Source organism: Megalops cyprinoides, chromosome 3 (genome assembly GCF_013368585.1).
Source record: "Megalops cyprinoides isolate fMegCyp1 chromosome 3, fMegCyp1.pri, whole genome shotgun sequence".
NCBI classification, from domain to species: Eukaryota; Metazoa; Chordata; class Actinopteri; order Elopiformes; family Megalopidae; genus Megalops; species Megalops cyprinoides.
The window spans coordinates 44,004,535-44,027,612 of record NC_050585.1 but is presented as its reverse complement, the minus strand read 5'-3'; positions in this window follow the sequence as shown (position 1 = coordinate 44,027,612).

Below are 23,078 nucleotides of genomic sequence, written 5' to 3'. Positions count from 1 at the left end.
TTATTTGTATTTTATTAGTTTCCTTCTAGTTGTAAATGTACTATGGTGTCTTAGTAATAGGTCAAGAATAACACCTGATGGCTGCCTGCCTGAAGTCAAGTGAAGCTGTACTTGCGTAGTGCTTGGGTGGGTGACCTTCTTGGAAAACCAGGTTGCTGCTGAAAGTGGATGTGTTGTTGGACCAGCAGGGGGCACTCTTCCAGCTGGACCGAGTAGAAAAAAACAGTACCCTAGGGATGAAAATGCCATCTTGGGCTGGATGCAAACCCAAAGTCTTGACTCACTGTGGTCATGAAAGATCAAAGGGCAGAAGAGTAGGGGTGTTAACCCTGCTGTCCATTTCACCCCCCACACCATTGTATCTCACAATATGCCCAACAAGTGACTGGCTACGAGATCCATTGCATGACCTAACTGCCTTGTTCTCACAGATCGTCATTGCAAATGATGATTTAAGAATTTTGAGTGAATTTTCTTGGTTTTCTTCATAAATAAACATCAATCCCCTTGTGTAAAGAAATTGGTAAAATTGTTCTTCCTAATGATTATAATGATATTATTATTATGACTATTATTATTAGTAGTAGTAGCAGTAGTAGTAGTAGAATGCAAGCCTCAAGAGATCATATTTCAAAATCTATTTATTTCACCATTAAACATTAAATCATGCATAGAAACAAAATCAAATAACTGTGCTCTTCACGACTTCACTTCTTACATTGTATTTATTTTAGTTTTGCTTTGGTTTCTTCAAAAGGTGAGCGAGTGTACTGTGGATTAAGGAAGTCCCATTGGAAATTCTGCTTGTAAGCTACCCTGCTTTCACCAGTCTTTTGATTAAAGAAACTCTCTGCTCTGTTTTTCTTAGCAGGGGGAAATACAAGGAAGCACGAAATGGGTAGCATCTATAGTCCATTTTAAAAAGCATAAGAAAGAAAAGCACACTCACAACAAGAAACAATAAGGCAGCAAATGGTGACTTATGACCTGGGGCAAAACTGTTCAACATGGCTGAGGGTTTGAATTCCCTTCATAGATGAACAAAGACCATATCGTATGTGGGCCACATTAGAACCACGGGTGTCTCACACAGCCACTCTCCTTTCATTTGCTGTGCCTCCAGGGGGTGTGTCTCTGCCCTTCCTTTCCCATCACAATGACCCCTTTTCCAGGACAAAATGGGGAATGATCAAGGTCAGACCAGTAACAACATCAGGAAGGCACTGGGCCATGCCAGACTAATGTTTCTCCTCTTGAGCTTTGTCACCTACTGTTGGCCAGTTGGATTGACATTTATACACCGTTTCCTGGTCAGCTGGAATTGAAGTGCAATTGAAATCAATACAATCTATACTAACCTCATTGTGAAGATGTTTTTGTTGGGGAAAGTGTGAGTTTATGCATGTATGTGTGCCTGTGTATGTGTGTGTGTGTGTGTGTGTGTGTGTGTGCATGTGGGTAGCAAGCGAAAGGGCACTGGAATTATGCAATTACAATTATAAATGCAAAATTACTTTTCTGAAGGACTGAAGACAGAATTTATCTCTTGACGAGCTGTATCCCATCAGGCGATCCAGTGACAGGGGCCCCTCTATTACTCTGAAAGTGATCACAAATCCAGAGAAGATTTTCAAATATGCACACATCGCTAAAGCTTAACAACATAATAATACTTAATGCCGACATTTCAGTATCAGTCACCAGTCCTGGCAGCATTTTTTTCATAGGAAAGTCATATTCACCAGTGAAGGACCCAAAGTCCGGTTTACATAACCATGCAGAGTGAATGTGTCATGCCGGTTTTGAAAGGAACTGGGGAGAACACTGATCTAAGCGTATCATGTTATTTGGGCATCAAACAGGTAAGAACAGCGAAATTTCCATCAGGAAACCACTACTGCTGTGACGATTCGGTGCAGATGTCTCTTTAACTAATTAACTAATTAACAAATGAATGTCAGCTCAACCTGTGCTGAGGTTTGCAAACGTCATTCATTTTTGTTTTTTTGTTTTTTTCCCCCTGTTCCGTTTGCTTTGTAGCGATTCTTGGCCATTGGACCCGCTGTCTGACAATGATCCTGTCCTTTGGGGAAGCCTGCCTGCTTTCTGTAATTGTTCTGCCTCATTGAGGCTGCTTTGATGTCTGCTTCCCCACCTGGTGCCGTGGATTCCTCAGCAGTGCTGAGGCCATGCAGACCCTGTTTCATGCTTCAAAATTAGCATGTCTTCCTGCCGCCATCTGTGGCAGTATAAAGAGATATCAACCCCTGCCCCCCAAACTTCAGTTCAGGTAATAGCTAACTCCTTCTCGCCCCTTGTCCCTTTGGTAGGATTTTGCTGCAGTTCCCAACTGTTGCTTTTCTTTTTTGAGGTGGGTGGGAGAGGTAGGCTGGGCAGGGGGGTCAGGTGGCCCCACCTTTACCCACCCATCCCATTAGTGGAGAGGGTGTTAGTTGTAGGTCACTCAGAGAGGCTTATGTTGCAGACAACTCAGAACAGCTCTTGGTGCAGCTCTACTGGAGTAACCAGAACCACTACTGTTACTGTGGGGTCAGCTTTGCCAAAAGGCACATCAAAGGACTGTCGAGTCCTCTCCACTTGTTCCACAATCATATTTATTTGTGGATCCCCTTAGTAACCACTCAGTCTGAACCAGAAGAGGCTGCTGTTTTTTTCTGCAATGAAAGACTAGCTGCACTGAGTGGTGAGCTTTGTGTCCAGGTTCAATTTCTTGGAGAGCTGCCTTGTTTGTGCAAACCTGGCCTCATTGTGAAGGACAGCCTTCACCCGTTCCCTAAAATTAATGTGGAAAAATGTCAGAAATTTGTGTTTCAAACAACGTTAAATGTTTGTTTTGTGAGAAGGATCCTTGTTTTCCATCTACAGCTTAGGTTATGGCTAAGTACATTCAAGCAACTCTCTTGCAAACTAGTTAATTGTTTAATTGTCATTGTCTGTTTAATTGTGCATGTGGGGCCAGCCATGGGTTAATGAGGTTCACCTAGGCCAATTAGAAATTAGCTTCTATTTAAATATAGGTGTGCAGCTGGAGAATAGAGTGATTAACTTTTTTTGTGAGCAGTTTGTTTGACTGTGGCTTGGCTCAGGCAGTGTTTTTTAAAATAAATTATTTGATTTTTGATATTTTTCCTTCTGTTTGTTTTAGGTGCAGTGCATCAGCCAGCAGTCATGCTGGTGTTTAGGGTCTGTTCCCCTTCTACACCTCCTCGATTCCTACCCCTTTATCCAGGGTACACTCCTACTGTTCTGCTGTAGCAGTGTCACATTAGCTGTCCACTCTCACCCCTCCCATGTTTATGAAATCAGCATGGTTTTCCTTTCAACTATTAGGAAGAAATAGTATACCAGAGACTAATGCAGCTTCCACAATGCGTGGGCCTGTTGCGGTCTTAATAAGTGCTTGCCCTCGCTTTATACGCTTTTCATATACTCCCTAGAATGGGTTGTTTTTTTTTTTCTTTTTTTTACCTGAGGATGTCACACAAGGTTGCATATTTGTTTCCTTTTCCGTTTTGGTAACCACCACTTTGCAGTCTGCAGAGAGCAGTGAGCTGACAGTGACAGTGGCACGGTCATCTTCCCCAAAGCCTCCACGTTTTGTAAAAGAACAATCTCACAGTGGGCGAATTCACAGTGGCGCTTTGGGTTTAAGGGGATGTGACATGTGGCACTTTCCCCTGACGGGCAGCGATGGCTGGATGCATGCCCGGCTTTGGTTTTACGCTGTTCGTTGGGATGTGGAGGAAAGGTGTCTTTGAGAGTCCCGCAACAAAGCTGGCCCCATGTGCTCCCCAGCTGAGCAGGAAATGTTCTGACTCATCCACGTGCGATCGGCAACTGTCCTGTCAATACCATGGAGGATGTCAGGGGCGGTTTAGGCACCGTCCACATGCAGGTCAGTCATGGTACCATGCTGTGCCCAAACAGTGCCCTCCATGCTGCTCCCCTGCCTACTTCTCAATGCAGCCTCTGAACCCTGTTTTATGGAGAGGCCCATTACTGACTAAGACAGCCCACGGTGAGAAGTTCTACTGAAGTGTTTGTTGCCTTTCTGAGTGCTGTTCTCTGCATGTCTAGCAACTGCCAGGGACCACAGCTCACTCGTGCCTGCACATATCCAAACCGCCTCTTCCAAGACTATTCCAGACTTCACATTTATCCTGTAGATGCACCCGCTGTGTGTTATCGTATTCTGTTTTGTCAGTTGTCACCCGGTGTGTGTGCTTGGTAACTCTCCGTGAGGTTATTTCTGAAGGGTTTCTGGTGTGCTTTCCCCCTTGCCTGGCACCCTATTACCACCGATGTGTCGCACCCTCTGATCTCAAGGCTCTGATATGGCTTTTTCTCTGTATGTGAATGCACTGGTAGATCTAAAGGTATCTTTACTTATGTTGCTTTGCTTTCATCTGTGTGGTGAAATTGCTACCTCCACACTGTCTTTAACCTTGCCTGTGATATTTCTGTCTGATGTCACTTTTTTTCTGCCATAAACACCCTGTGAGCTTTTTTAATTATCATTCCTGTTCTCCGTAGCCTTCTGGTCTTTGGCAACAGCAGCCAGTAAGTTTTCCTGTAAAACTTTCCAAGAGTTTTATTTTTCTTGACAAGCATGTAGGTGGCATTTGGCAGGGTAAATTAAAAACCAGTATGTGGTCTAACATTGTCTTGTTTTTCATTGTGGTTACACTCAGAAGGTAGTCAGGGTTACAGCTTACTTAGCTTTCTTAAAGCCTGGTATTAAACTTCTACCTCTACCTTCTTTCAGTGGCCATGCACCTCCAGGTTGCGAGTCCTGGATCAGATACCTAATGAGGATTCCACAGACACCTCAATGAAAGGTTTTACATACTGATAATTTGTCAAGGGGGGGAGCATGGTTTTTGCTTGAAGTGATGGTATTGACTGGTAGCATTTTTTAATGACAGCACGATTAATGACATCCTTTTTTGCTTTCACTCACCTCCTAACACGTAGGTATTGTAGGGTAAGACCTCGTAGCGTTAACTCAGTCTGCAGTCAGACTCTGCTCTAGCACACCCACCTTCACAACAGTTAACACATAGGCTCTTGCCAAGAGACCGGGCAATGATCATACAGACCATAGCAGCAACTACATTGCATCTCCATCAAGTCTAGGAAAGCAGTCAGTTTACTTTGTGCCATCAAATGGGTTGCACTCCTGGGGTATTCTGCTGATGCTGACAGAGAGGGCTCTGGCCCATAGTGAACCATATACAGCAAGCCTAACAAAACATTCATACGAGCAATCATCGTCCAGGTTATGACCTCCTATGTTAGCAGTTTGGCAGTAGTTACCCCTTGTTACCCCCTGTCCCCCCAAGCCCCCTCCCTCCTTATTATTCCTGTGTCAATATGCAAGTTTTGCAGTTTCTTTATAAAGGTATCCCCATAATTGCAACCCCAAATACAACTTTGCACAACCAAACATCCCAAGGTCAACGAAAGCCATTTAATTATAACTCTCTCCTGCACTTATGAATATTTATGATGGCAGAAAATTAGAATTTATCAGGGAGAGTAAAGCTTGCTTACTAATTACTCAGTGCAGTGTATTATTATTATTTGTCATACTGTCACAACTTCCAGTTTCCCTTGAAGGGATACATGGGGATATTGTAATCATAGGTGTTATGTTTTCTCATAGCTATACCTACATTGTAATTATGTTATTATTATATTAACCTACTGTAATGTAGGTTACAGTAATATTTAAATAACATTTAAACTTTAAATGTGCAAGCCATTTGGATAGACATTTGGCAACAGCAGCAGCTTATCACAATCCTAAATAACAGTTGTACACAATCTATCAGGTAACTGAAATTTTTGGGCAAAAACTCTGGTTCTCCAAACTTGTTCTGAAGCTAAAATTGAGAAAGGATCATGTCTAAGTAATAAAACAATAACAGTGTGACAGCATGAGTATGTGTGTGTGTATATTTATAACTCCAGAATACAGGCTGTTCTTGTTGAAAAAGTAAAACAGAAAATATAAACATGAACTCCACTGCAATTTCACAAGCATTGTGTCTGGATATGCTACTATGAAACGTTGATGCTTTTTGAATTTTGTCAATGCTGACAGTTTTTGTCAAACTGTCAACAGTTACTTAACACTGATTGCCATCATATAAATTCAGTTATGTGGACTGAATCATACTGAAGTAAATTATGCATACATTTTATGGACTAAACAGATCATTTTACTTTAAGTAAAATCATTGAGAAAAAAATAGTGATGATACTTATATATAATAATGAGAAAGGCATAATTTTTAAGTTGACTACACAACATATTTTTGCTGTATAAAGTACATACAGTTGCATTTAGGGACAGCAGTTTAATCACATTAGGTAAAAATCCCAGTGGCCTCGCTTGGGAATTGATTTTGTTATAAATGAAAACAGTTTTGTTTTTTTGTTTTTTTTTTAGTTTAAGATTAGTTTCCTTTCTAGCACAGAGACAGAGGGAACCAATTTATTTAACATGCTAATTCAAGTCCTTACAGAATTTATTTCTGGCCTTGTTGGAAGGTTTGCTGAAACTCAGATCCTAATTGTCCCAAAACTGTAAACTTTACTTATCTTTGTGGGTACTTTAAATGAATATGACAGCTTCCCTAAGGACATGACATAGCCGGTCTATTTTTCAAAGTCCTGGAACAGGTGATGAGATTACCTTATTTGTCTCTGGCCGGGGGGCCTCTTAATCACCTGGAAGTGGACGTAGCCGAGCTGATAGGCAAGGACAATGCCAGCCCGCGGTTCCAGCACAAAACCACGCAAGCTGCAGACTCAAAACACGCAGTCATGGAAGAGTCTCAGGAAATCTAATCAAAACCTTATCAGAGCATCATGAAAAATTGATTGCGCTTCATATTCCTGATAAGCAGCCATGAAACACCCAGCATCACTTCAATCTGCTGTCAGCCATCTCATCTAAATTCAAAAGTTCATAAAGAAATGCCTACTCTAATAAGGAAGCTACCTTTTTTGTTTGTTTGGTTGTACATCAGAAATGTCTTCCTTGCATAAAAGCACACATATACAGAGCAATGCTTTCATGGGTCATGCCTTTTTCAATAGTTCACTTTTATATAATTCCCTGTGACATTAAGAAATATTGAAGCCAACCATGGACTTTCTCTTCATTCTCGGCAAAGGTAAGAGTTGCCTGGGAAATATTTATAACATGTACCTATCTACCCAAAAGAGAATTTGGTTGTGTTTTAGGGTGTTATGCTGCACAGATGCAGTCACTAATTTTGATGGCATGTGGATGAGCTGGATGATGGGCACAGAGAATGGGACATGCAGTCTAGATGATTTAGAAATCTGATGCCCGGAAGCACATCTTTTCTCATCAGACCAGGCATAAAAAAAGACTTAAGGTCCACCAGTACTATTATATGTCCAGCACTTCTGAACGCTTGCTGCCCAGTATAAAGTAATTGACTGTTTGCAAGCAATGTGTATTAAACAATGGCCTGGCTCTGAAACTGTAGACAAACATTAAAAACATTTGGCTCCGCAATTTATATTTCCACCCCCAGCTGTGTCACATGACAGAAAAAATGGACAAGGTTAGCTCTCATTATTTACCATCTTCATAAGGCTCATCTGTTGGGCTCCCAGACAGTGGTGTTTCAGCAGCATGCACTACATTACTCAGGGATGGATGGAACTGATGCCTGGCCATTTGTACATCAGCAAACAGACTGTAGCTGAGTTCACACCCTCTGTACGTGTTAACGCAGTGATTAATACAACACTTGTGGGACACTAGAGGGAAAAAAAGGAGAAAAGACACATGCAAATGAATACGGTGAAGAAAACCCCACATCTTTCTCTGTGAGTCAGGGGGTCTGCGGTGGAATCCACACAAATGTGGAAAAAGCCAGTGGTTCAAGAATGTTTGGAAATTTTTTATACTCCGTGTATGCGCAGGAGCATTGTAACATGGGGTAGCTAAAACTGCTAAAACTACCTTTGAGAGATGAGTTTGAGGAACTACTCCTGTAAAACCGATGTTGAACGATGTGAAACTGTAAATACTGTCAGTCTGGATGAGGCTGTTTAATCTAACCTCAACACAATTTGTCCTCAACTATCCTTAAGATTTTTATGATTTTTATCATATTTTGCTTTTAATGGTTACTGTCATTATTTTCACAGTGTTGTATTTTTTGTTGAGTACATTTTGTATTTGTCTTTGTATTTCCTTTTTTGACCTGCAGTTATTATATTAATGGTGCTATAGAAATGGAGTTTATTATTATTGTTATTGAGATTGAGTGACCAGTTAAACAGGTTGTAACTGCTGAACCAAACTCAGCTGTTGCAGTAACAAAATGCAACATGTTTGTGTCTGTCATTCAATGGACAGAGTGCACTGCAGTTAGACTGAATATGTTTTAGGTTTCGTATTCTACCAAAATTTAACCTAAGCCATGATTTTTAAAAAACAAAAACACTGAATACAGAGGACTTTGGGAGGGAAAAGTCCATCTTCAGTATCTGAAAAATTGCTAGATATGCTAGACACAGCTAAGCATGTTGCAAGTGTGTGGTATGAAGCAGACAGCATATGTACAGGGAAATACACAAAGCTGAAGGATTTATGATTTATTTTAACAATCAATACAGTACATCAATATTTAATCATGTGGGTGAGATAGCATTTATGATTACTTTATTACAACTTTCTTGAAGATCTGATTGAAATTTATAATTGTTGACTATATAGTTGCGGCTCTAGTCTCACCTTTATGAATCAATTTGCGCTACAAAAGTCTTGTGACTAATTTAGATCAAGAAATTAATTGGAATTTCAATTTTAGTTTAAAAAGTATGAGAAGAACCAAATGAACTTAAATTACCTTGCATTGCATCAACCATTATTTGTCATATGCATATTCATTAAAGCCGAAGGATGTGTGCACAAAACGATTGCTAATAAAAAAATATGTTTCTGCTACCAGATAAATTGAATCCTAATTTTTTATTTTTTATTAATCAAAATTAATTGATTTTCCAATCTTAGTAGGGGTTCTGATTAAGTGTTAGTCAAATTCAGATCGTTTATTGTCTCGTTGGCTTAAACATTTTGCTTTGAACATTGCTTTGCAGAATGATCTGCTTAAAAAAAGACACTGTTTGCAGTGTCAATATCAAAATTGAAACCCAAAAGGAAAACACCACATTTTCCCTGCACTCTAACTCTTTTCCTCAAGAGAATCCTGTATGCTTTGATCTTGTAGATATTTGCCTTTGGCATCAAAGGCTGAATGACTAAGCAGCATGTTGTTATATGGAGGAGATTAATTTGGGCCATGATTAAGAAATCTGATTGTCCCCAAAGGTCTCTGCTAGAAAACAAGCTTGTTTTTCTCAGGAGAGTCTCTCTCTCGTCCCTGCACAGTTTAATAATGACATGAGTGGCTGTAATGGAGATTTCTGCTTGCCAACCAATGGAAAGTGAAGATGGTGGGTGATTAAAACTTCAGATCAATATGGATGATAAATCAATGCTGTTTGTCTTAACTGCGGTGACCTGACAGAATATGCCACTGGTCGTCCATCGAGCGTGGCTCCGCCTCTCACCTCAGAAGCGCTGATCAAAATCGCTGCCTAGATTTAATCAATATGTCTTTGAAGTAATGGAAATTTACCTCCTGATAAGAATCGAATGTAAGTTCGCTTTACTGTCCTCTCATGCTGTGCTTTGCCAGCTCCAACACTTCCTGGGAGAAATGATTAATTACCCCCCCCCCAGTGGTCCAAGTGGTCCAAACAATGGCGCTTCATGCATATCAACGTCTATCAAGCGCAAGACAGATGCAGCTTTCAAGGAGTAGAATTGCAGAGAACTCACCCCGAGCAGAATATTTCAGGAAGCATTATGCATGTCCCAAATGATGTATATTTTCACGGTCAGCTCTGTTTGGTTTGCTAATGCGGCCCTGTTCAGAATCAGAGCTGCACGATTGTGCCATCTGCAGTGCGCAAATAATTTTGGGGAACGACTGGATGGGATGCATATCCACAGAGGGACTGCTGACTGGCCAATGGCCATCTCATTCCATTTTCCAATCTAAAACAAAAACAAAATTCTCAAGGTGAAATAGAAAATATCCCAATGCTGGTCTTATACCACAAGAAGTCCAGGCTGGTGACAGTGGCTAGGTCAAGGAAGATTTTTGTCCCCTTGACAGAGGGGGACAGAGGAGGGTAGACAAAGGCAATGAGCAGCACCTGGGTTGATACCCAGCCTCAGCTGTGTATGCCCATAGCTGAGGCTGTAGCTGTCCAGGGTCCTGAAGGCCTCCCAGGCCTTGGGGAACAGCAGGAATGTCTGACAGCACCCTTTTCTCCTGCTGCATCATCCCTCTGAGCATCGAAATGCAATATCAGCAACAAATCAAATCCAAAGCAGTGGTATTCAACAGTCAGTCTTTCCACACTCTGACAGGGCTTCATGATGCCTGCGATCCAACAGAAACAGGAAAGACTTTTCATGTCGTCATCCATACACAAATGATTTTTTTGGGTCTTTTGGAAAACCCGAAATATGGAAAGTTTGTTTCTCTACAGAAAAAGCCTTTTCACAGAGTAATCTCCCTTACATTAACTGTCCTGTTCATGTGGTTTCTCCCATCTGAGTGGGCATGTTCTCCTTGCATCCTTGAGGGTTTTCTCCAGCTAATGCATTTCTTCCCAGAGTCCAAAACCTTGACTTCAAGTTGCAATGACAAACAAAGCTGGATAAGGAAAAAATGAGTTTTCCCAGAAATTAACTTATTCTATTTAACCATATCACACATTCAAATGGACTAATATAAAAAATGAGAGCAGAAAAGAACGACGAGTTCCCGCTAGAACTTTAGACCAGATTCAGAGAAGGATTTTCTGTCTCATGCACAACTGAAGATGCTTTTTTTCATCTCCACACACATATTTCTTATTCCCCAAATTCCCTCTCTGCTGAGTCATTCTCCTCTTCAGTAAATGCTATCACTTTGATAATCAGATTTAAAAGTTGCTTGATATTAGCTGCAAAGTTCTTTAGCCATTTTGACATTTTCACCTTTAGCATTTAGACTGGCCAATGGTATGCGTTATAAAAAGGGCTTTTGATAAACACAGTTTTTCTGTTTAAACAAGAAAAACGGCAAGCAGCAGACCAGACAAAAAAAAATCCATGAAATCAAAATTAATTGAAAAAAATGATTGCAAAATTAATGAATGCATTCATTTTAATTTCGATGAGTGTAAAAATAATCTAAAACATGAAAAACTACAAGCTGCATTAACTGAACAACTGTGTGTCACCACTGAATGCAAACCGCCCCACAACCCCCACCATATGAAAATATTAAAACTATCTGAAAAGTGTGACTTCAAATTGAGTAAATACAGCATATTCCCTTCATACAGTTGCAGTATACATCTCTGGAGGATTTACAATTCAAAAACACTGCTCTGGGGTAAAACAGCAGCGGGCCACTTGGGATTTGACTCTGCAACCTTCTGGTTAAGAGTGCAGCTCCTAACTACAGCACCACACTACAGCTCTTGTGTACTGAACAGCCTTAGAACATGAATAATCACCATAGCACATTCTCTGCATTGTCCGCCTGAGAATTCAATTATTCTGAAATTCCCATAAAAGGAGGCTTGCCAAAGGAATCAAGCAGCGCCTCAGATCAGCGACGAAAGAAGAGGGCTTTAAAACAGAGCCTTTGAAGAATAAACGCGATTTACTCTGATGATGGAACCCGCGCTCTGTCACCACGTGAGTGAGGTGAGAGAACCCACGTGAAGAAACCGGGCCACTCGGCTGTCTTGGGGGAAAGGCGAGGAGAACACAGAGACCCAAGACAAGGGGGTGTAGAAGAGTCTGACAGCCCAGAATAAATGACTCAACATCAAAAAAGCCTCACATCTGAGACACTCCCATGACTCCAGCCAAGGGGAGAACAAAAGAGCTGGGATGTGCCGGGAGTTCGTTCATTAAGTGCCCAGATGCTTGTTGGCGGCACACTCCTCGGCTTTTCAAAGCCACTGACTCAATCTCACACAATCACTGTGTTTCTCAAAGTGTGAAAAAAGCAGCTTTCACCAGATCAGGATGGCAAAGCACTGCGTCCAATTAAAGTTCTCAGGGAACAAGTCAGTTGGCTTTGTGTGCTCCACACCACACTGTAAACAAGCCTTTTCTCTTTCTCTCTCTCTCTCTCTCTCTCTCTCTCTCTCCTATTAGCAAATAAAGCAGAACTAAACTGCTACATTAGGCAAAAAGGACACCCAGAAACACCTGTCATCCTGGGATCCTGTATAAACGGTCCAGAGGAGGGAAAAAAAAAAAAAACAGTCACTTATTCTGACTGCATGATGTCAGTTCTGACAATGAAAGGATGCAGCTCCCCCTGCTGGTGAAGAAGTCCATGCAAAAGGAGGCTGCAGCAGTGAGAGCTGAGGGAAGCTCGCCATGGTGAAAGAGGCAGAAACGCCAGGCAAAGCCTGCACGGCTCTGGGAAGAAACGACGCACTCATTTATCTTTAGAGAACGAGACAATGGATGCTCACAACTCACCTCTTTTGTCAGATTTACTCAATCAAATGTGGCTCACGGCTATGAATGCGGCCTGCCAAAAAAGGACATTAGGCAAATGTACAGAAGAGGATGGGGTTGAGCCATTGCCAAATTGGCGGCCGCCTGATTGTCTGGTGATGACTTAAATCGGACGGAGGGCTATTATCGTCTTCCCAAAACACAGCGGGGTCAGCCATTTGTGTGAGCGCACAGACGGCCAGATCAATCTGTATCCAAAGCATATGTCCTGATATGGGAGCAACCGACAATGTTCTCAGGTCAAAACAGCTGAAATTTTACATGAATAGCTTTCTGCTTTTCTTCAAACACTTCATACTAGTTCATTAGTCACACAGTTTCCATTCAAGTTCAATACCCTCAGGTCCAGTGTCATGTGTTCTATCTACTACACCAAACAGTGGGCGCTGTGGCATGGTACTCTTTTTGAAAGTATAAAGATCCAAAAAAAAAAAACTGTTCATGTTCAATGAGGATCTCAGTAAAGCATCTGCTGCCTAAACTGGATTTGTGTAACCCGCACCCATGTTTATTGATTATGTCTTTTGTTGTTACAATATTGCACTGCAGTGCTTTTCACCATGTGCACACAGCAGGGCTGTCCTTGCCCTCACCTTAAACCACATCTCTGTCCCTGGCTCTGCAACATGTGACAACCAGGCCATTGATCGGATGATCAGGAATCTGTACGAATCCAGAATCAGAACCCCGCTCCTCCTCAAACAAACAAGTAGAGGATGGAGAGGAAAGTGCATTCAGCTTTTGTTTTAATTGATTTACATGTTTTTGGGTAGGTGTTGTATTATGACTTGTTGGATAGTGCACACAGTCCTAGGCTTGAGTGAATCGATTCAGGTCCATGTCATATCCACACAGGCCTGCCAGTTTATAGTAGCTATTGCCTTGGATGTCCTGGATTCAATTAAAAGTACCAAATCATCTCTAGGGAAAAGTGCCAGTGCCATATTTCAGCAAATTGACTATTACTCTTATTATGGCTTGGTAGTATTGATTGAATCCGGGGGTCATTGGCACTGGATTCATCTGGGAGGGTTTTTATTTTTGATTGAATTGCACTTTTTCTTAAGTGCAGTTGGCAGTTTTGATTGAATCCAGAGCCAACAGTGATAGAGGCCGAGGTCTGAAAGGAACGTCCATTGTCTTTAATCAAGTAACACACATAAGTAAGCATTATTTTGTTTTCAGATATTTGCACAACTCCAGGAATACTAGAGTGATAACAGTACTATCATGCTGACATGCTGACATAACCAAATTGTTTCAGGGGAACTAAAAAACACTAGTTGCTTTAATTGGACACTGGTGGTTAAGAACAAAGCCCATGCAGTGTAAATGAATCTGGCCCCTTATGGCCAATATGCCACTGCACACCCTCTCATCTGTCTGGCAAGTCAAGCATGGGCAGTCCATTAAAGAATGCAGGTGCTCCATTGCCTGCTATAGTCAAATAACAGACAATTTCAAGCAAAAAACAAAAAATTACCTTCTGCTCAAGTTTTGATTGCAGGCTGAGTCGGCTACTGTATTAACAAATTCACCAATGGCTGCGGATGACGGCACGCAAGATTTTTTAAAATGAGCGCATTGAAATAAATGCCATATTAAGCTTACAGCTTTGTCTTTCTATACATCAGTGCAGTGGAGGACCTGAAATCTTTGATCAATTCATAGTGAAGCCCAATTCTGCCCAATAATTGAAATCCCTGCACAGTTAACAACTTTACCATCCACTGCAGTAACGCTAACAGTACAATTATGCTTAATACATCTGCCGGGCTGTATTCAGTGGCAAATTTGTCTGTGACTATTGATTCCATCACAATTAAAGCATATACAATAACCACAGAGAAATCAATTACTTCGCATGTCTTGTAAGTAAAGATGTTTCAAAAAAACTAAGATTAAAGTGGTTCGTTTTATTTTCCTCTGCAGATCCAGTAAGCTCCTTACTCTTTAAATGACTGCAGGTTTGGAAGTCAGAGCGCTGTCAGCTACTGATGTATTGATTAATTTTCCATGCCTTTTTTTTGACTGCCTCTCCCTGGTCTCACATTATGGTGGATTAAAATCCAATTCTCTTTGTCTTTCACCTCTCATTAAAGGTACTTTAAATCCTATTAGTGAAGAACGTACTGTAAGTCACAGTCTTTTCTGTCAAAAAAAAGAAAGTTTCCAAAATGAAGTGCCGTTCTTCTACTCATATCTGTACTTTCAGCTCCTTTTTTCTTTTGTTGTTGCTCCTGTTGCCAACTTTTCCCAGAAGTTAGGCTGTTCGCAAAAGAAACCCTGTGGCAAATTGCTCCAGCCACGGTGAATTAAATAAAGCAAATGCAACAAAAAGCATTGCCAATCTACGGCCTGCGAAGTCAACGGGACCCCAGTTCGTTCTGCGTCCCTCTGCGTATAAATTCTGTACACCTTGCTCAGCACCATTCGTCTGATACTGCCCTATCAACGGAAATACAAAGTCCTGCAGTGCCATTAGCCAGGCACCCGCAGAGCAGAGCCCGTGTGGAACACGGTATTCAGGGGGTCCACAGCCACATTCCCGCTAACATAAATTGCGTTCTCCCTTCTTATCTAGCCTTTTCTCTTCCACTGTTGCCTCCCTCTACCTTTACGGGTTGCGGTAATGCCAGCGGGGTTGCAGTGGAGTCACTGAGCTCGTTTGCTCACACTCACCCCGGCTACCGGCATTAACGATGCCATCGAGCACCCGGTCTGGATCTATCTTTATCCCTTCTCTTAATTCCAAGCCTGTGAAGAAACTCGACTGATTGCTCCCTAATTCCGAGAGCTTGATCCCTGCGGAGTGGAGGACATTTTGGAATTTTTAATATCACTTCCTCAGCAATTCCTCAGATGGCCATGACGCGGCCATGTTTGGATTCCAGTCACTTCTGCAGGATCTGACACGGAGGCCAATTATAAAATGCCATCAACACACTGCAGAAGAAAACTTGTTCATGAACCTCAACACAATGTCAATTTTCACACCATCAGTGAAGTATGTGAAACTGTCAGCGGTGTCTTCTTTTCATTCCCCAATATTAACAAAAATGTGCAGTTTTTGTTTAAGGAGCATCATCTACATTTTTATGTTAGTAAACAAATCTATATCTTCAAAATTATGCACACTAGTAAATAAAGTAAAGAGACCATAACATATTATGGCCTTTTAAGACTGTATTTTTAAGTTTGAAAATAAACCCTAGATTTATTCAGAATCTGGCCTTAAATTTGACAAATAAGTGCAAGTGTTTTTTTTTCAGTACAAGAAATATATATCTCATTACTTTTATTTAATGGCTGAACTGCCTCAACTGTATTTGTGTGGAAAAAAAGTACACTTGGGTTTAATTGTGTGTCAAAGTGAAGAAATATTGTCTAAATCCAGTTTTAAGTCAACCGTAGAAAGGTTGGAGGGGGACCATATGATAATCTACCCCTTGGCTCCACCTAAGAGTGGGTTAGACTGTTGGTTGCCTGGTCAGTACAGATAGCCAATCCGGTGATACCCAGGTGTCCAATCAGAAGCAAGTATCGGCAGAGGGAATCTGTAGCCTGGATCTCCCAGTGCAGGGAGTGGGCGTATGACAATTCCAGAGATATAATATCAGTGTTGGAAGGATTGCCAGTGTGGCTGGATTTATGCAACAGCATTTGATCTGCTGTTTGTCATCTGAGGGACAGCATGCGTCCTCCTCACAAATCCATCGGCAGGGAGGCTTGAGCAAAGCTAAGAAGGACAGGCCCAGGATTCAGGAAAGAGGTCACAGCTTGTAACCGATTTAATAGTTTGATGTGTGCATTCCAATAATTCTCTCCAGAGGGCCCAGATGTGAAAACTTCTGCTATTACAGACCTCTTGAAACTAATTGAAACCAGCGTGATTCCCTTTTACAGGTGCCTTCTGTGCGAAGTGGCAGGCTTGATATGTCCACTTTCTGTCAACCTTGGGCCTTAGTGAACAAGGTCTAAGCAATTTGCCAGTCCCATCAGTCTCAAAGCCATTTTATGCTCCTTGTACTATCTATCCTGAGGGTCCTCTCTAAGTCAGAGAATGCTATCAATCAATAACCCCCAAAAGTCCAACTGGTAGAGATCCCAAGAGAAGTTGATCGTGTATCCTTGAAAGCAGGCAGTGTAGTTTGAAAGTGAGTTGGCCTAATCGTCTGGATCAGAGTGCCAGTGCACTTATTGCCCAGGCTAATGTGTCACCAAGGATGGGCGGTCATTGACAGATTTGAAATTACATGACCAGGACTCAGTATTTGTCCTTAGCTATGACCCACAATTAAAGGCAAGCGTTACGCTTTTTTTCCTCACAAGCATAGCCAGGTGAGTTCAGCAATCACCAAAATGAGCAACAAGAAATGTTCTCGTATTGGGGAAAAAAGAAACACATTTCTTTGAAAGTCAAAGTCAAGGTCAACAGTGTATTGAATTCAAGGGTTAATTCCTTGGACGCTAAGCCAAGGCCACTGGCAATGATGTTAAATTCCTAAAGTGCAGTCAACAGATGCCAGACTGGATCAGAGGAAAGTAAAGAGATAATTGGAACTGTATGCCATCATGGCACAGAGCTGGTCAAAGGTTAGGAAGCGCCAGAGGCATATGACTAAATGGCTAAATGAGTAAATATGACTTCACCCAAATACACTCTGTCAACACCCTCCACCCTCTGGCGAGTAAATACTTAGAGCAATGTCACCCTGAGTGCTAACTTGGTTGTCAAGACATTGAAGGTGGGGAGGTGATGAAAAATATCATTTTTGGACAAAATTCAGTCTCGCTGATAAATGTTCGAGGTTCGAGTGAGGCAGTGTGCAAAGTCACTCTGCCTCATTTCTAAGGCCTGTAAATCTGGCGTTGAATGATTTTTAAGGAAGAATACTTAACTATATTTAAGTATGTATTATCTTCTAAGGAAAAATACATCCAAATGTTCTGAGTCTCTTTGGCCTATTGCAAAAATATAGAAGTTATAGAGTTATAGAAGAAAGAGGCAAAAAAAACACAAAACCTTCTCTTTGACCAAACCTGAGATAAATGTGTCCAGGGTGGTCAATTTAAAAAAATGTATAATTTACAGCAAAGGACATGACATGTCAAAACATGACTAGCATAATTAATGCAGCCATTTCTGAGACTCAAGTGTAATGTCCAGCAGTAGCACCAATCAAACAGAAAGAACCACGTATGTTCAGACGTGGCTTGTCGTGGCCAGATGCTGTGTGTCACATTCACACGTGGTCTGTCATATTCAGATATAGTCTGGTGTGTTCAGATGTGGACTGACATGTTCATATGTGGTTTACTGTGTTCTGTATGTGCAATTGCTCCTGTGACTTTATTAGATGCGCTTTTGTATTTCTGAATGTCACTCTGGATAAGAGCATCTGCTAAGTGAATGTAACTCTTGACATGTGTTGTGTACATTGTCAGGAGCAGAGGTGACAATCAGTGTATCTCAACACAACTTCTTTTTTCTTGCTAAATCACATATTATCAGTCACAATGAGCATGTACCCGTGCACATGAAATGGTGACAATTAATGCTCATTGGGAGAGAAAATAAAGATTTGAAGCAATAGATACAAAAGCAGTTGTTTCCAAAATGGTGTTGTACAGATCATGTACTGGGTAATGATGTTGGTGTACATACAGAGACATACTGAAAGTCATAACTTTTCCGAGTTACATTATTTAAAGCAAAACAACACAGAGCTAATGACAGCAATATTCAAGCATCTCAAGTGAATTTGAATCAGCGTTGACTGACAGCCTCTCCAAATTGACTTCAAGAGGCACAAAAAGTTTGGATCTTTGTTACGAGTGACACCAAATTAACAAATCTGTCACATGCAAAATTGTAACTCTTCTCATTATTCTTACCCATGCACATCACGATCTAGAATGTCATTAACTGCAATGGCATTCACAATTTGGAAGTCTGCATGTCTCCCAGTTATGACAACTAACGAATGAATTAGAGGGGGATCATATCAGATTGTCTATCAGCTCTCTACACATGCCATAAACACAGAATTTGATCAATCATAACAAAAAGATGACTTGTTTCTTGCTTAAGACCTCCCTTCATCGAAGACATTTCCTGTGAAGGGTGTTTGGCAATGTTCCTCAAGTCTCCCCATTTCTGTCGTTTATAGTGGTAATCACCCACAGGAAAAACACAGAAGAGGCAAGGAATCAGTAATTTGACTAGGGACTCACTTTCCAGCTCTCATTCAGTTCTTGGGTGGAAATGGCAAGTGAGACATTATTAATAAATGAGAAGAGTTGCTTTTAAATATTACATAAACAAGCAAGCAAGAATGAAAACTGAATTTACCGATAAATACCCAGATATAAAAAAAAACTCTCATAAAATTCTGATTTCCTTGACATTTACATTTAGTGACTTGGCAGACACTCTTATGCAGAGCGACTTACGAAGTAAAAATACAACAGTATATCTAATTGGATCACAGGAACGTCAACAGGAAAGGCCAAAGGGTATTTGTCAAATACACCTAATAAATCTATTCTCTGCTTTCTCAGTCTTCTCCAGAGAGTAATTTTTTTTCACGCAGATTGGAAAAATACAAGTATCAACCTACCTGGACACAAATTCTTATGCAAATGTTTCACCTTAGGAGAAGTTTCTTGCTCTTGATTGACACTCAATATGAATGGCGTGCACTGATTGTGATTCGTTCATGCCACTGAGGTCTGGCCAGCCCAGCGAGAATTGAACATGCGCCGAATGTCAAACAGGGTCTGCTACAAGGTGGACTCCTGACTCTTGCTTTCAATAGAACCGGCTCTCTCCAAGCTGAATAGGTTTGATTAGCTTTATTCAGTCCCTAAAATGCCCTCATGTAGATTTGACCATGACTGTACACCATTCAAAATTCCTGAATAACAGACTCCATAATACGAATTTTAAAGACATGAATGGCTATTAAGGTGTTGGTCAGTGTCCACTCAAATGGCATGAGCATAAAACATACATAATTGCCCTTGTTTCAACATCTGGCTCATTTATGAACATAGCAGCGATTTAGTATTTAGCTTTTGGAGCAGACAGTCAAACAATATGGGGTTCAATTGATAATGGTTGTGGTCAGAGATATGTGTGTCCTTTCGTTGATACAGCCATTGCCATATACTGTCGAAAATTCCAGTCTCTCTTGTTTCACCTCATTTGATCAAGCAATCCAGCAATCAAGTAAAAAAAAACATTTTTGTCACTACCCTTTACTTTTTCATACATAATTCCATTATGATTTTGATCTTCTGGATGTATTTATTATTCCCATCTAAAAGAATCAATTGACTTTGGGACTTCTGGATAAACCACATGCCGGAACATGTCATAGTGACACAGGGATAACCTTGCATAGACAGCACCCTATCCCAGGTACTGTCTGCCCTTGTTTCATGAAAAATTAAAGAGATATAAGACTAGAATGAGAAATGTTTAAACAAAGGGATTCAAGGTTGCATCCGCCCTTGAGAAGATATCAGTCATGATTAAATGTCTGGGTGTGATCCTTGGAACATTCACCAGTGCTGTCAGGTGCGGAAAAAAAATAATACCCTCCTGCTTTCGCTGCAAGTGTCTCGTGTGCCATCCCACTTTGCACAGCACGTACGACTAGGAGAAATAAATGAGAACACCATTAATAAAGGGATTCCGCTCTTCACATTAAAATAGAAGATCTTATAAATCAAATCTGCATTTGTTGAAGGAAGCTGTTGTTCTTTTAATACGAAGGTTAGGCTGAAACACATCATTCACTTTATAGTGATAGTGGCATTTACATCACCAATGCTCTCCTCATTATTCTTCTCCTCATCAAGAATGTCTTCCATGATGAGCTTTATGACACTTTATTGTATTCCCTAAATTTCACATGCAAAATTATGCTAACTATACTTTAATAACATGTGGAATTTATAAATGTCTATATTACGAACTTTATTACAAACATCCATACATATTGCATACTATTATATACACATTACATACTAATTATGACATACTAACTTGAGGCAATACCATGCATGCAGTTTTACTGAAAACTCACCACTAGAAATTTAGATTTTTGTTCAACAACGGCAAAAAACAACTTCTAATTTGTCACCCCATCTGATGGAAACTGACTGGATATCCTCTGGACTAAGCCAATATATTCAAACACAGTTCATGTCATTCCAAATCAAAACACACTGGTGGATATGGCTGGACAAACAATAAATGACTGAAAAGCCCCTACATAGAGCGTACAAAAATAGCCGATTACAGCATCCATATTACATTATTAATATAGAGCAATCAATTTTAACATTTGTGCACCTTCTTAATACCTTCGTTGCCCCCCTGGCTATTCAGGTGCACGCTCGTTCAGGCACTCTGCCAATGAATGTCTCTGCAGCTGAAGGTAAGTCCCACTGCTCAACACATTATCACCTTTTGTCATTTGGAAGGAAAATGTTTCTCAGCAACGTGTCATTTTAAGTTTTAAAAGACCTCTATGTACCCATAAACTTGCCAAAATGCCAATAGCAGAATACTTTTAGATGTATCTTCGGAAGGTACACATAACAACAAAAAATGCACAGAAGTGTAAGTGCACCGTACATTTGCACACATGAAAGAGGATTCTAAAAAGTAAACCGGCTTTTCGAAGAATTAAAGCACTTATGGGACGAAATGAATGTACAGTGGAGATTATATAGAGCTGCGATAAGTAAGCAGACTGGTGTTGTACCTGCAGATTGATTGAAGGCCTGAAGGAGTGGAGAAAGTGCTTCTAAAATGTTTATTTCAGTCCATGAGTTTTTCAGCGTACAGCCACATCATCACTAATCCATACAGTAGTTTGTTCTACCTGGGACAAAATCGCTCGCAATTATTCCCTCCATGACTCACAGGGCCACTGACATATTGTTTACCTACGAAATAAATGGCACACAAGCTCATTTCAGACTTCAGCTGTGTGGAGAAAATGATATGAATGAAAACATTTACACCTCAATTTGTGTGTTCATCAGGGTCCCAATCAAGATGAATGTCTTTTTGTCCCCCTCTGAGAAAAATTTCGGCTGAGCTGCCCACACCTCATGTTTGGTTTGCAAAACAACACTTTCACAGTGCTACCAGAGGAGCATCTCATTTATGTTGACTGATAACATTGCTAAGTTTAGACAGTATATTCAGCAGTGCTGGGCTGTCTTCAGAAGGTCTCCCACCCTATCTCCTGAATTACAATGCACTTCTTTGGAGGCGAGGGGTCAATGGTGAAGTGCTAAGGGTGGTGGGGGGGGGTGGGGGGTGGTGGGAGGTTTGCACCTGATTTTGTTAAACCATCATTGCTTGTTATTATGAAATTCAGATTATATGATTTCTGAATAAAAATCAAGAGAGGAATGTTCTTTTCACTGATGTATACTTCACACCATTTGGTCTTCTGCTTTAATGACTGCAACGAGACAAGACAACAAGATTGCCGGTTTCAAACAGGCTGTCATTCCTGAAAGTGGCAATTCAACAAAGCAACAAACCAATCATTTCCAATATGTTCTTAGGAGTCAACTCCACTTTAAAGCATATCAGCTTTGCAAAGATATTCAATCTGCATTTCATGTCACATCTTCTGTGACCAAGGTGTCTAACAAGAGTGCCATCATAATTAAATATGAATGCGAAATGTTTGCTTTCCCTCTCATTTAATGCAAAAAAAGGAGGATAATTCATTTTTCTGTCATCTTGATGGGCAGCCAAACTGTTTCCAGGGACCTGTTCCAAATCCAGCTCAGGGGGCCAGCCCCCCTCCCTGTCTCCACTCTCTCTGAACTTGCAGATGTACTTGGGAGGGCAAGTATGCAAATTCTCATCTGGGTCTGGTGTGGTCTGAGCAGAGGAAATTCTGCTCCTTCATCTTCTTTGTTTCACCTACAGCAGGTTTCACACAAAAAAACTGCTCCATTGCGTTGGGATTCACTCTGGGCCCTTTGCCAACAGGTAAGCAAAAAAGCCAAAAAAACACACAAAATATGTATGATTTATGTGACAGATGATCAAGCTGACAAAAGACATTCCATTTAAATGAGATGCACATATGATATATCACAAAAAAAGCAGCTGGTGCAGAGATGTGTCATGAATAATGTTTCTGTAATGATATAAATGCTCTAAAAATATTGTGAAGGCTGCATTAGTTGATAATTACATCTCAAAAGCAGAAGTACTCTTCACTTACAGGTGGGAGGGTTTTTAAGGATAAACACATGCATGCACACATTTGCACACACACACACACAAGCAGCAGATATATGAACACTGCTGAAAATCAACCCCATTTGGGGTTGGTAGCTTACCAACCCCATTTTG